The 12,693-nt window shown below is 52.8% G+C and overlaps 1 protein-coding gene and 2 long non-coding RNA genes across 5 annotated transcripts in view; 1 reads left to right on the top strand and 2 right to left on the bottom strand.

The window, feature by feature from the left end:
• Positions 1-12,693, bottom strand: part of PHF21B (PHD finger protein 21B) — an 84,292-nt gene that overhangs the window by 54,675 nt on the left and 16,924 nt on the right. The window lies entirely within an intron of this gene.
• LOC112666205 (uncharacterized) lies at positions 758-6,503 on the bottom strand. The gene is made up of 3 exons (XR_003140774.3): positions 6,311-6,503; positions 2,732-2,993; positions 758-1,188 (listed from the first exon to the last, which is right to left on the bottom strand). It is a non-coding gene; the product is annotated as an uncharacterized LOC112666205 (long non-coding RNA).
• LOC112666202 (uncharacterized) lies at positions 6,580-9,657 on the top strand. The gene is made up of 3 exons (XR_003140772.3): positions 6,580-6,889; positions 7,427-7,837; positions 9,479-9,657. It is a non-coding gene; the product is annotated as an uncharacterized LOC112666202 (long non-coding RNA).

The following is a 12,693-nucleotide window of genomic DNA, read 5'->3' as shown; positions in this document are numbered from 1 at the left end:
GGTAAATCCAGAGACAGAGGCCAGAGGCTGCGTGGAGACAGGGAGCTACAGACAGTCACAGCCACCTGCAAGCAGAAGCCACCAGCCATGAATCTCGTAGCACACTCGTGGTAACTTCAAAGAACTGCTAGATGCTGACTGTGGATGAGCCCGAGAGTTAAAATCTCCCAAAGGCTGAGTCTAAGGGGGCCCCCCATATTTTTGTGGGTTTACCTCCAGGAACCCTCCATTAGGTCGCCACAGTCAATACTGGAGAAAAAAGTCCTCTATGCTTGACAGAGAGGAGGGGAAAAGTAACCATTTTGATATATATGAACATCTATTGACCACCTACTGTTTTCCCAGCTTCGGCGAGGCATGATGGGAGGAGACTGTGTAACCCCTGCTCTCAGAGCTGAGCCCAGCACTGTGAGGTCAGGGAGAAAGAACCTCTTGGAGGAGGAGGTGCCAAGTGAAGAGAAGAGGCAAGAAAAGAGAGCACAGAATCAGCAGAAACAACACTAACTCCATATGTTTTGGACACTGATGAGCCACCTAAGTCTGGAGCCTTGTGGGGCTGTGTCCCTAGATCCCCAGACTAAGTTAAATCCTCCTTCTTGCTCAGGACCACCATCAACTTTGGGCCAGGACCACAGCAGTCATGACAACAGAGAGGAAAGCACCAGTGCCATTCTTGGCACTGGAGCGTTGGTGTGTGAGATCGTGATGCGCCCAAGGACAGGACGGTTGGCACAAATGCCCCGATGTGACCCCAGGCTGACATTTTCATGTACACAACCTACGTGCGCGAATGAGCTGATGCTTCATAGCACCACGTCCTACTTCCACGCAACTCACATCGAGTTTTCACACTAGACGAATGCACTGTGCCAACGGCAGGTCGCTTCTGGGCCCCTGCCACCGCCTCACGGGCTCTCACAGGCGTGGCCTGATGCTGCACAGCGTATGTCGAATCAAGCCAGAAATCGGAGGAGAAAGAAAGATCGCTCTTCAAACAGCAGGTATCCTTTCGCCACGCTGGGTTTACAGTTTAAATCAGAGCTGCCGAGTGCGAATATGATTTAGATTTAATAAGACCGGGGTGGTATATGGAGATACAGATGCTAACCAATTCGTCCCAATTAATGGTGTAACGTTCTTGCTGTTACTGAAAGTTTAGATCGTGTAATACCGCTCAGTGCCCGATCGCTGAACAAATAAACCAAAAAGAAATGTGAGTTAACAAATGACTGTTGTGCTGCAAACAAACGGCCTAGAATTTAAAGCTGAGAGAATCCTGAGATCTTCCTTCAGCCTTTCCTCCTGGCCAATGACTGCCCGCCTTGTCCTCTCTGCTCACACCTTGTCCTCTCTGCTCACACCTCTCCACCTGCTCCCCCATTCCCCCTGCATCCCCACACTCAGCTGAGGGCCTTGTTTCTCTTTTCGTTGAGAAAACAGAGCAAAGGACTTTCCAGAAGCCACCACCACCCAGCTTACTACCCTCCCCCAAGGACATCAAGCTACCTTCTCTCTCCAGGGGGCCAAGGAAGAGACCCCTCTGCTCCCTCCCCCCGTGCCTCACCTCTGAGACAAGCCCAAGGCGATGCCTGCACCTGCCTGGCCTCACTCCTCCTCTGGCTGCCTTGAGGCTGGTCCTGAGAGGGAAGTGCAGGTGGTGGATGGGCAGGTGCCCACAGAGCCATCGTGGGGCTCCTGTCCACCCTCCATCCACTACCAGGCAGCCTAGTGAGCATGTGCAGAGCCTAGTTATACGGGTCACCACCATGAGTCCCTCACAAGTTACCTGGCTCCAACAAGCAGGACTGATCTGGTGCCTCCTTCCCTGACCTGCCCATCCCAGCTCCTGGACCAACCCTTCAGCCCCTTCCCATTCAACACCACAAAGGGTTTGTTTTTTTGCTTTCTTTTGTTGTTGTTGTTGTTTTAAGATTTTATTTATTTATTCATGAGAGACAGAGAGAAAGAGGCAGAGACACAGGCAGAGGGAGAAGCAGGCTCCACGCAGGGAGCCTGGGAAAGTGGGACTTGATCCCAGGTCTCCAGGATCACAGCCTGGGCTGAAGGGGGCGCTAAACCGCTGTGCCACCGGGGCTGCCCACAAAGGGGTTTTCTAACCAGGATGAAACCATCTCTGGAGCAAGGAGCTCACGCTGGGTGCCATGGCAGTAGCTCCCCTGCTTCACTGTCCAGGCTCCTGAGAGACTTGCCCAAGGCCACACAGCTAACAAGTGCAAGAAGCAGGATTCCAACCCATTGTCCCCAGGCTCGTCCTCCTGCCCCACTAGGCCAGGTGAGCCTGCGCCGCGGGGGACCCAAGAAGGCGGCGCTGTCCGTGGTGCTGAGCCAGCAGGCGCCCGGCCCTCCAGCCACCCGGGGCACCAGGGTTCCACCCGGGCCTGCCCAGGAGAGGGTGCTAAGCAGTTTTGCTGCACTTCCAGAATTTACCTTGGTTAAAAACAAAACTTAAAAAAATAATAATGAGGCGCCTGGGTGGCCCAGTTGGTTAAGCATCTGCCTTCCGCTCACACCATGATCCCAAGGTCCTGGGACCTAGCCCCAGGTCAGGATCCCTGCTCGGCCCCTCTACCCCTTCTTTACTGCATGTGCTCTCTCTTTCGCTCTACTGTCTCTCTCAAATCAATAAAATCTTTACAAAATAAAATTAAATTAAAAATAAAAATAAATAATAAAAATTGAAAACCTTTTAAAAATGTGGGCTTTACGCTACCTTAGGAGGAGGTGGGGGGGAAGCTGATTTAGGATTTACATTTCACAATTTATACATCTGGTATCATGCCATGCTGACCATTCGGTCTTCCAAAAGTTACACAACTTTTCCTCTGGGGCTGGAAATGCCATCCTTGGAGGTGGCATAGCCAGGCACAGCACTGAGCCCTGTCTGCCTCCTCTAAAGTGCATTGTCTCACCATGCATTTGAGGCAGGACCCTCCATACCTGCAGGTTCACATTTCAGACGTACGTGCATATCACTAGGTGTGGAAGAAATGATAAAGTAAGCGTTTTGGTTAAAGAATAACAAACCATCTGTGTACCCAGTACCCAGCTTAACAAAGTAAAACAAATATGAGCTTTGAAATACCCCTGGTGCCCTCCCCACTCTGCCCACACCCAGGTAACTGTGATTTTGTATTTATTGCTTCCTGAATTTTCTATTTTTGCATCAAATTTGATGCAATGAAAAATAATTTTGCCTTGCATGTTTTTGAACTTTATAAAAATGGAGTCCTAGAATCCTACCAAAGTGCTCTGTAACATCCATTCTGGACTCAACTCCACATTCCTAATATTTGCCGCTGCTGCACATGGCCTGGCCGGCCGTCCTCACTGCCCGGTGGCGCATGCATGTACTTACTGACCCATTCATGGTCAGCACATGTCTGTTTGTCTTGTCTGGGCTGCTAGGAACACGCCAATGTCCTGGTACACCTGTGTCAGACATTCTCGGAGGCGCACACCCAGAAGGAGGACTTCGGGTCACAGGATACGCGTATCTATCTTTAGCTTTACTGGATGACTTCTGAACTGTCTTCCAAATCCCCCAATTTCTGGCCCTCGAGCCCTGTGTAGGGGTTTCGGCTGGTCTGTGTGCTCTCTGGCCCTGAAGATCATCAGCACTCCCGAGGAGGAAATAGAATCTCACTGTGGTTTTCATGGGCATTTCCCTGACATGGGCAGGGCCAAGCATCTTTTCTGCACCCCAGGGTGCTGGGTCCAGGTTTTGTCAAAAGGCTCTGGGCCACGGGTGCTTTTGGAGCATGGCCTTTAGGGGACTAGACGGGCTGATGTGCTGTGTGGAGTCTGCCCAGAGCCCCCAAAGTGAGGCCCCAGAGTGAGGCAGCCCCGCCTACCCGGCCCAGGGTCCTCGCGTCCCTGGAGCCCCTGATCCCAGTTCACAGCTCAAGGCTTTCTTGCTGCCCATCCCCTCCCCACCCTGGGTAATAATCGTCCCTAAACTCTAATCACACTTCGAGTCCAGAAAGCATTTCCTCTAGCTGTATGCCCTTCTAGCTCCCCCAGGCACCTCACCATGCGGGCTTGGGTGGCTTGAGGCTGACAGCCCCTGTGGGCAGACCAAGCCTGGCACAGATCCGGGACCCAGAGGGTGCTCCTGCCAGTGGGGGCTGTGGGGCATGGGAAGGAGTTGCCATCTGGGGGCTACCTCTCCAAGAGTCTTGCAAATGCCACCGCCCAGGGCCAAGTCCACCTCAAGGCCAGGGAAAGGGCAACCACACTCCAGGGGCTGCTGTGGTCTCTGATGGGCAATAAGGCAGGTGGGGCTGCCTCCACCTGCACTACGCTGGAGGGGCGCGCACCGCCCCCTTCCTGCAGCCCCTGGAGGGCAGCCAGAGGCAGAAAGCTCATGGGTTCTCACTTGGGCTCACCCTTCTTTCACTTCTTCCCACTCTGGCCCAAAGGGTTGCACTTCTTGCACCTGGGTCTTCACCACACCCCGGGGGCTCAGCGGGGGCCATGGGGCCACCTCTCCCCTCCTCACCCCTCTGCTCCCATGCGTTCCCTCCCTCCACACCCAGAGGATCATCTCCAACACCAGCTCTGTTTTCAGAAACTTCATCTCCCTAAAGCCTCTGAGACATGCTCCATTTACAGTGTTTGGGCTTCCAAAATATACCTCTTAATAATTTGCTGCTTTTAAAAAAATTAAGGTGAAATTCACATAACATAAAAATAATGATTTTAATTTTAAAGTGAACAATCCGGTGGCACTCAGCACACCCACAGGCAACCCCCACGTCCATCTAGCTCCAAAACATTCTCTTCACCCCACAAGAAGCACTTGACTTTTTTTCTGCAGGATGTTGTCAAGTCTGGGGCCCCTGTTGGAAATCTGGGGAAGTCTTGGAGGCCAGACGGTCTTGGGCATTTCCCACCTGTCATCCTTGTTCAAAGTCACTGACAACACAGGGTAGGGGGTCAACTAACTTGTCAAGATGTGGGCACGCAGTCCCTGGCATCTCCTACACCCACCACACCTCAGCAAAGGTTACCACGGGCATCTTCTGCAGCCTGGGCTGACCTGGGTCACTGCATAGGCCGGGGTCTCGGGGAGAGAGCCCACAGGTAAGCCCAAGTGAATGGGGTACACGGGATTGGGTCACGATAAAGACTCCTAGAGAGAGAAGCATACAAAGGAATCTGCTGCTACAGTCACCAACAGCACCACAGCAAAGCAGCCTGGAAAGTTCTGGTTCCACAAAAGTCAGCCCACTGCCTCCCCCGTCACCCCCACTCCCCCGAACACCAAGAAGTCACTTTACACAATATAAGTGTACATTGCATTTACACAATGCAAGTGTACAAATACACTTTACACAACACACGTGTCTCTGCGAAATGACTAATTAGCTGTGACTCAGGCGTGCCGACGACAGGGCCGGGGTCCCATGTCTCCAGGGAGCCAAGTCCCTTCACAAGGGTAAAGTGCCCTCCCAGTCTAACCCAGGGACCAGGAAGCAACATCTGTCACCCTGCACTGCCACCCAGAGTCATCAGCACAGCTAATTACCACTAATTGTAATATCGTTTCTGTCTTGCTGCTAATACATTTAGACTTGCTAATCAAATCAAACCATTCCACCTTGCCGTGCTGCTTCCAAATAAACATTTCTGCAAAGCGAGAAATAAATAACTCCCAAGCTTTGTTCTCTGATCTCTGCAGCCACTCTGTGCAGGGACATGGGGTGGGGGAGGGGAGGCCCATGTATTTGTCTCTGGGACCCAAGGCATTGAAGAAGTCTGATGAGGAACTTGGCACTTCCGATCCAAATCTTCCAAAGAGATAAGGAGAGAGTGAAGAGATACCTGGGGGCTGGGAGAGCAACCTGGGAGAAGAGGGGAGGAGGTGAGCGAGGAGGGGAGAGAGAGAGGGAGATGAGGTATTGTCCTGGGCCTGCATGATCCCTGAAGCCTTTTCCTATATCACTTCCACTCTCTAAGGGAGCGCTCTCTCCTGTGGCGTTGGCCGGACTGGTGGCTCCTTCTCAGGACCTCCTCAGACCCAAGTTCCCCCTTTAACTCACCAAAATGGGGTGCCCTGATGCGTCCCCAGACCTGGCTACGAGCTCCTAGAGGTCAGGGACCCTGTGCAGTGGGTCTGTTTCCCAGTAATTGCCCAAAGTCAGGCACACAGCAGGTGATCAGGAAATGCCATCCCCTCCCCAATAAACTCCTGAACAAACAGAACAGTTAGGTCAGTGTTACTCTCCCGTCTGCAGACGAGGAAACCAAGGTGCTAGGAGATACTACGTAGCTGCCCGGTGTCTGTCACCTGAAGAGTAGCTCCTGAGAACCAGTCCTGGGTAGGTCTGGCCCAACACCTGTGCTCCTTCAGGAAGTGGGGCGGGGGAGAGGGCACTGGCTCCTCTGTGGCCCTAAACAATAGCCACCCAGGCACCAACGAGGAACTGTGAAGGGGGCCCTGTGCTCAAGGACACACTGGAGTGACTCTGAGAATTCTGGAATGGAAACTGACAAAAGGTTGCCCATGAATGCAAGCGGACATAAACGCACCTGTTACTATAGCAATGCTGCTGTTCTCACCCATACGTGTCCCCTCCACTGCTGACACAGGGGCTTATGTCACCCCAGGGCGGGGGGCAGGGGAACCCCAGAGCGGGGGCTCTTGGCTGGCTCCTTCTGCCTTGGCCATGGCCAACTCCTGAGGATCCCACCAGCCTCGAGAGTGCGGGAGTGTGGAAGGTTCACTCCTGGGCCGGCCAAGCCTGGCCTCGATCAAGTCACTTCTTCACTCCAGCACCAGAGATGTCGTCCAGAGGAGGGGACCTCTGTCTGGCGGCCCTGCCGTCTGGGTTTCTGTTGGCTTCTGTTTAGCTCACAGCACAGGCGAGTGAGTGAATGAATGAACAATACGACCTCCCCCCTCCAACAACAGATGTGTGGGTTAACCTTTCCAGGGCTGGCCTGGGGCGGGGACAGTGGGGAGGACAGACCACAGCCTCTGAGCAGGCACCACCTCACCATCACCCTCCACCAGCCATCCGTAAGGCTGGCATTGGTAAACCCATTTCACAGATGCAACACTGGAGGTGTGGAGAGTCGGCAGGGCTGCCAGTCGGGACCGGATGAATCCAGACCCGGGGACGGGCAGCTCAGCTGCTCCTCCAGCAAATCCCCCCACCTGGCATCTCGAAGCCACGGCTGCTGCCCCAGCGCCATCCACACAGCTCACATACATAACTAAAAAATGAGGAGCACATCCCACATCAAACAAGGCTGTCGATTTTAATTAATTTCAGACTTTGTGTGTTTCTGGCAATTATTTGTAACAAGGTTTACAGAGGGCATTTAAAATTAATTGTGATTTTTATCTAGAAATCAATGCTTATTTTTTAAGTAGCTCATTAGGGGTGAGTATGTATTACAGGAGCAGCAGGCCCCGTGTCAGGAAGGAGGCACCTGGGGCGAAGAGGAACGCCAGCAAGGGAAGATGTCTAAACCGTGATGACGAGATCAAAGCCAGAGGAATTATGAAACGAGGCTCCAGCAGATAAAACAAAATCTGATTTGGATTGAGAAAAGCAAAGTCACCTAAAATGGGAAAAGAGAGCTTCTCAGCCTCGGCCAGTGCCTCTCGGGGAGTCCAGCCGTCCAGGCCACTTGGCGTGGGCAGCTCACCAACTGGGGCAGAGGCTGTGGTGGTGGCACCGGACAGAGGCGCCCCGTGGGGAGACCGGAGTGGAGACTGCAGGGAGGGGCCGCCGGCAGCCGAGCCTGCCAAGAACTGGGGTGTGCGACTCGGGCCCTCGGCCTCTCCCGACCCCACACCAAAGGGCAGGTATGGAGCAGGATCACTGATCCTTTGCACTTTCTGTGATTGTTTTTTATTTTATTTTATTTTTTAAAGATTTTATTTATTTATTCATGAGAGATGCAGGCAGAGGGAGAAGCAGGCTCCCTGCGGCGGGGGGGGGGGGGGGGGGGGGGCGGGGAGCCTGATGTGGGACTCGATCCCAGGACTCCGGGGATCATGCCCTGAGCCAAAGGCAGATGCTCAACCACTGAGCTCCCCAGGCACCCCTGTGATTGTTTTTTAAACAAATTTTTAAAGAAATATTTTAAAAATCCAACCTAAGAAAGATGAATGCAAGTGCATATGTCTCAACACCAATGACATAAAATATAAGTGAAAACAGTCTAATGTCACAGACCACTCTGGCAGTCCTCTTTCCCCCTCTGCCTCTTTACATAAAATTGAATGCGATCCTCTGAGTCATAATAAAACCATGAATATTTGCACAGGCTTTGGCACCTTATAAAGACATAGCTACTTCCTTAGAAGCAGGGAAACTGAGGTTCACAACATTTCCATACTTCACTTAAGAGGGCAAGGTGAATTCTCTGAGGACCTGGGGCTGGGCCCCTCTTCCATGCCCCAATCTCCTCAACCTCTCCCTGAGGGTAGCAAGGCAGGACACCCATTACCACCACCATTTTGACAAAAGTCCCCATCACCCCGTCAACACTCTATCACCATTATCACAATAATCGCCACTACTGTCTTCATCGTTCTCATCACCACCACATCATCACCACTATTCGAAAATCACCATCATTATCATATCACCATGATCATAGTCATCACCATCATCACCATGATCACAGTCATTACCATCATCACCACTATCACCATCACTATCATCACCACCACCATCATCACCATCACCACCATCATCATCGCTACCATCACTATCCTCATCCTTACCATCACCACCACCATCACCACAGAACAAAAGGACTAAAGAAGCATGCTGTCCACACCTTTCCATTTTGTCAGGTGGCCAGAGGAAGGGTTATCCTCACTTACAGGCCTGGTATCCTCACATTTCAGGGGCTCTGGAATCTCATTAGGGGGCATGTCACCCACACTCCTGGGCTGAGTGGTGGAGTCCTGGTTCCATAAGTATGGAGTGGCACCAAGCACCTGCTGGCAGATGGAGCTCCCAGGAGATTCAGACACATACAGATGGTCAAGGAGCTAGAATCTAAGGGACCTTGAACAAAGGTCTAATCAGGGCCTGAGTCTTTGCAAAGCCTCAAACACTGTGGTGGAAAGGAAAGTATCACCTGCGAGTTAAAAAAAATAAAACTATATGTTAAGTACAATAAGTAGCAATTATGCCAGTGAATGACATGGATGCTTATTTTTATTTAAATCTCACTCTGTAATCCATCAATTAAACTTGCAGGGTGGTAGGATTGCTTATCTTGTTCTTTTTCATGTAAAGTTTTAATTTTCAAGGGGCGTCTGGCTGGCTCAGATGGTAGAGCATGCGACTCTAAATCTCAGGGTTATGGGTCGGGCCTGTGTGTATAGACATGACTTAAGTATGTAAGTAAATCTTTAAAGAAAAAAGGCTGTCATTTTCAAAAAAAAAAAAATCACATATTTTTTTCTATTCCTGTGACTTCCTTCCAGAGCCTCAGTTACCCACGCTGGCAGCCAACGGAACTGCATGCTCAGTCAGAAGAGGGACCCTACTAAGTGACACCAGGTGTCCTGAAAATAACTGCAGAACTACAGGACAGACCTCCCCGGAGAATGCTATCTAAGCCTCATGGTGTTTAAAAATAATGTTGGCAATGTTTCACGTTTTATGTCATCTTGTTATTAATTCTTTAGGGGTTCCCAGGAAGGCCTACAAGGTGCATAAGGGACTTTGTTCACTTTAGAACTATTTCCAAAGCTTTTTGTTTCCCTTTACACACACACACAAACATGTTGTTGGTAGGGACACAATATAACAGCAGAAGCATTCCTATCCCGTTTATAGTTTATAAGGCACACCCGCATCCACTGCTCACTAGTTAAAGTTTAACTGTTGTGCACCAGTGAGTCAGATGCAGACAACACCCCTCACAATCTTAATTTTACTGAATAGCGTGATTGGCCCCAAGGCTGGCCATGCTGGCCCGAGATGCGCGTCTGTTTCCTGCAGCATATGGTGGGGATAAGACGTCTCCATTGGGACAGGTGGTGATGACAGGGCAGGTAGCTCAGAAAACACTCACACCCACTGTAGGAAGTGGTCTACACTAATGGTAGTGGCTCTCGTCATCCCTGACGTCATCCTCACCATCCTCACCATCCCCACTATTAGCATGGCCATCACCATCCTCATCACCACCGCCACCACCACCATGATCGTCATTACCACCCCCGTGATCCGATCCAAATGAATCCAGAGGTGCCTTCCTCGAGGGTGAAGAGATGATCTTGACCTTGGGGGATGAGTAGGACCTGGCTAGAGAGAAAAGGGCAATCCACAGGCATTTCATGTGTCTGAGAAATGGTCAACAGCTCCGTGTCCGGAGATGAGGCTGAAGATGTGAACCGAGGTCAAACAACTGAGACGCCTGTCATCAAAGAATTTCTGAATCTTCTTCCCTAAGTCACTGGCCTCCACGGTGTGTTCCCTGGAGCCCCAGCACCCCCCACTTACCAGCCTTGTAGCTGGGGCAGAAGGCAGGCTGCCCAGGGTCCCCCAGCCCCACTCTGGGCAAAGCAGCCCCTCCTGGAACCCGCAACCCCAGTGAGAGGCCGAGGGAGCCCCCCAGAACTCTGCCATGGGCGCTGGGCAGTGGGAGAGAACGGGGCAGGGCTGAACTTCAGAACGACAGCCGTGGGGACGGCGTGGGAGACTGGTTTGGGAGGCAAGTGAGGGCAGTGAGGAGGCTCCAGAACATTCCAAGGGAGGCAAGGAGAGAGAGAAACATGAGGAGGTGACTGGCTAGATGATGACGGGGCGCTGGGGTGGAGATGAGCCCCGGGGAGATGGAGGTCGCAGAGACACACGGCTCCCGAGCCTCACCATGCACCTGCCTTACCTCAGGCTTGAAGTTCACGAGGCGAGCACAGGGGCGTCCTTGCCTCACGGGGGCACAAATGGAGCTCGACGGATAGCCAAGACCTTGCTCAAGGTCATGAGACTTACACAGGTCAGAGATGGGGTCTGACGGTCAAACCCACGGAGAATTGTTCAGGGTTAGGGTTTAGAACAAGAAATGTCCCCGTCCTCTGATTGTCGGGAGCACCGATGGCTGCCGCCCCAGGCTGCTAGACAGTGGCTGTCAGGGTGACACGGGGTTCCCGGGGGGCAGTTAGCTCATCATTCCACGGAGCGCCCCCACCCCCAGCACAGCATTGTCCATCGGTTCATAGTCACAAAGGTCTCCCCCAGTGGGTGGATGGAGGGATGGGAGAATGGGGTTGGGAGGCCCCGATCTGAACCAAAACACCAGATCCTCCCAGGCAAATCCCTCTTTCCTCCTTTCTTCCTCAAATAGCACATGTGTGGTGAATACTGAGCCAGGGGTTGTCACGGGAGGTGGGCCCTCTCCGAATGCATTTTGGCTCAGCCATCAGGGCACTTGGTACCCCCAGTGGGGCAGGGCAGTGAGAGTGCCCACCTGACCTGGAGACCAGGGCTACGTGCCGAGTCCTTCCATCACAGGTATCTGGAAGCCACACAGCTCGGGGAAAGAGGAGACCTGGATGGGGATCTGAGCACCACCACCTAGGAGGTGGGTGACTTAGGGAAGTCACTGACCTCTCAGGGCTCAGTTTCTTCATCTGTAAAATGGGGATAAGAGCCTGCTGGGGTGACATAGATGCTTCTGGAATCCTGGCGCTGCCCCTTGCTCACGAGGGGCCTCAGGTAGGTCACTTATCTCTCGAGACCTTAGTTTCCTTGTCTGGAAAATGGGAAGCACCACCACGTGATTGTGATGCTGCTTCCCAGAGAGAACTGAGCGCTCCCTCGCTGGAGCTGCCACTGTCACCAGGAGGTTTGTACCAAAGCACCTATGACAACCGGCTGCAGATGCTGATGGAGCACATCCTCTTATCGTCTCTCTGTCTCCCCATCGAAGGCTGCATCTTGTGTACAGCCACGAGCCGACCTGTGCCACAGGGCAGCGAACTGGGAGGGATGGATTGGCGGGAGGGGAAGGGGGGTCAAAGGATATCCAACCAAGCGCCTATAGGGGCAAAGAAGACTTTTAGGGATGGTGACGATGACACCAACCCCCAGTCCCCTCCTAGTCCGCCGGTGGGTCACAAGGTCATGAGCCCTGGCCCAAGCACATAATGATAAAGATGAATACCTTTACCAACCAATGGCAGACGTTTGCTGCAGGCCCCAGATGAAAAAATCTAATCAAAGAAGAGCTGAAAATGCTTGCAGCCCCAGAAGAAAAGGATTCCCGTAACAAACACAGGGAGGTGCGTCCCCTGCCGACCAGGCCCACCTGTCCAGGTGCCGCTGCGCACCCAGCGCTGCCTCCCGCAGCCCCCACTCCACTGCTAACTACAGAGCCACAGCGGAGAGCTACAGGTACCGCCGGCCGAGGGCAGTGGGGTGTCCCAGAGCCCGTGCCCGAAGAACAGACGGGCCAGCTGGATTTGGGAGCTAGGAGAGCACTCATGAGCAAAGGCACAGCAAGGTGAGGCAGGTTTCCACAGGACAGCGGGCTCCAGAGGCCATTCCTCCCAGCCTCTGCCACCACCTCCTGTCCTAGGCTCTGCGACCTCACAGGAGTGATGGGAAGCGGGTGTGCAAAGGGGCCACGTGAGCAGGTGTCTGTCTGGCGGCCAGCTACACAACTTGGCAGGATAACACCCCTGCCCTCTGT

This window comes from Canis lupus, chromosome 10, assembly GCF_003254725.2.
Source record: "Canis lupus dingo isolate Sandy chromosome 10, ASM325472v2, whole genome shotgun sequence".
Classification (NCBI taxonomy): domain Eukaryota; kingdom Metazoa; phylum Chordata; class Mammalia; order Carnivora; family Canidae; genus Canis; species Canis lupus.
This window is presented reverse-complemented; position numbering and strand designations above follow the sequence as displayed.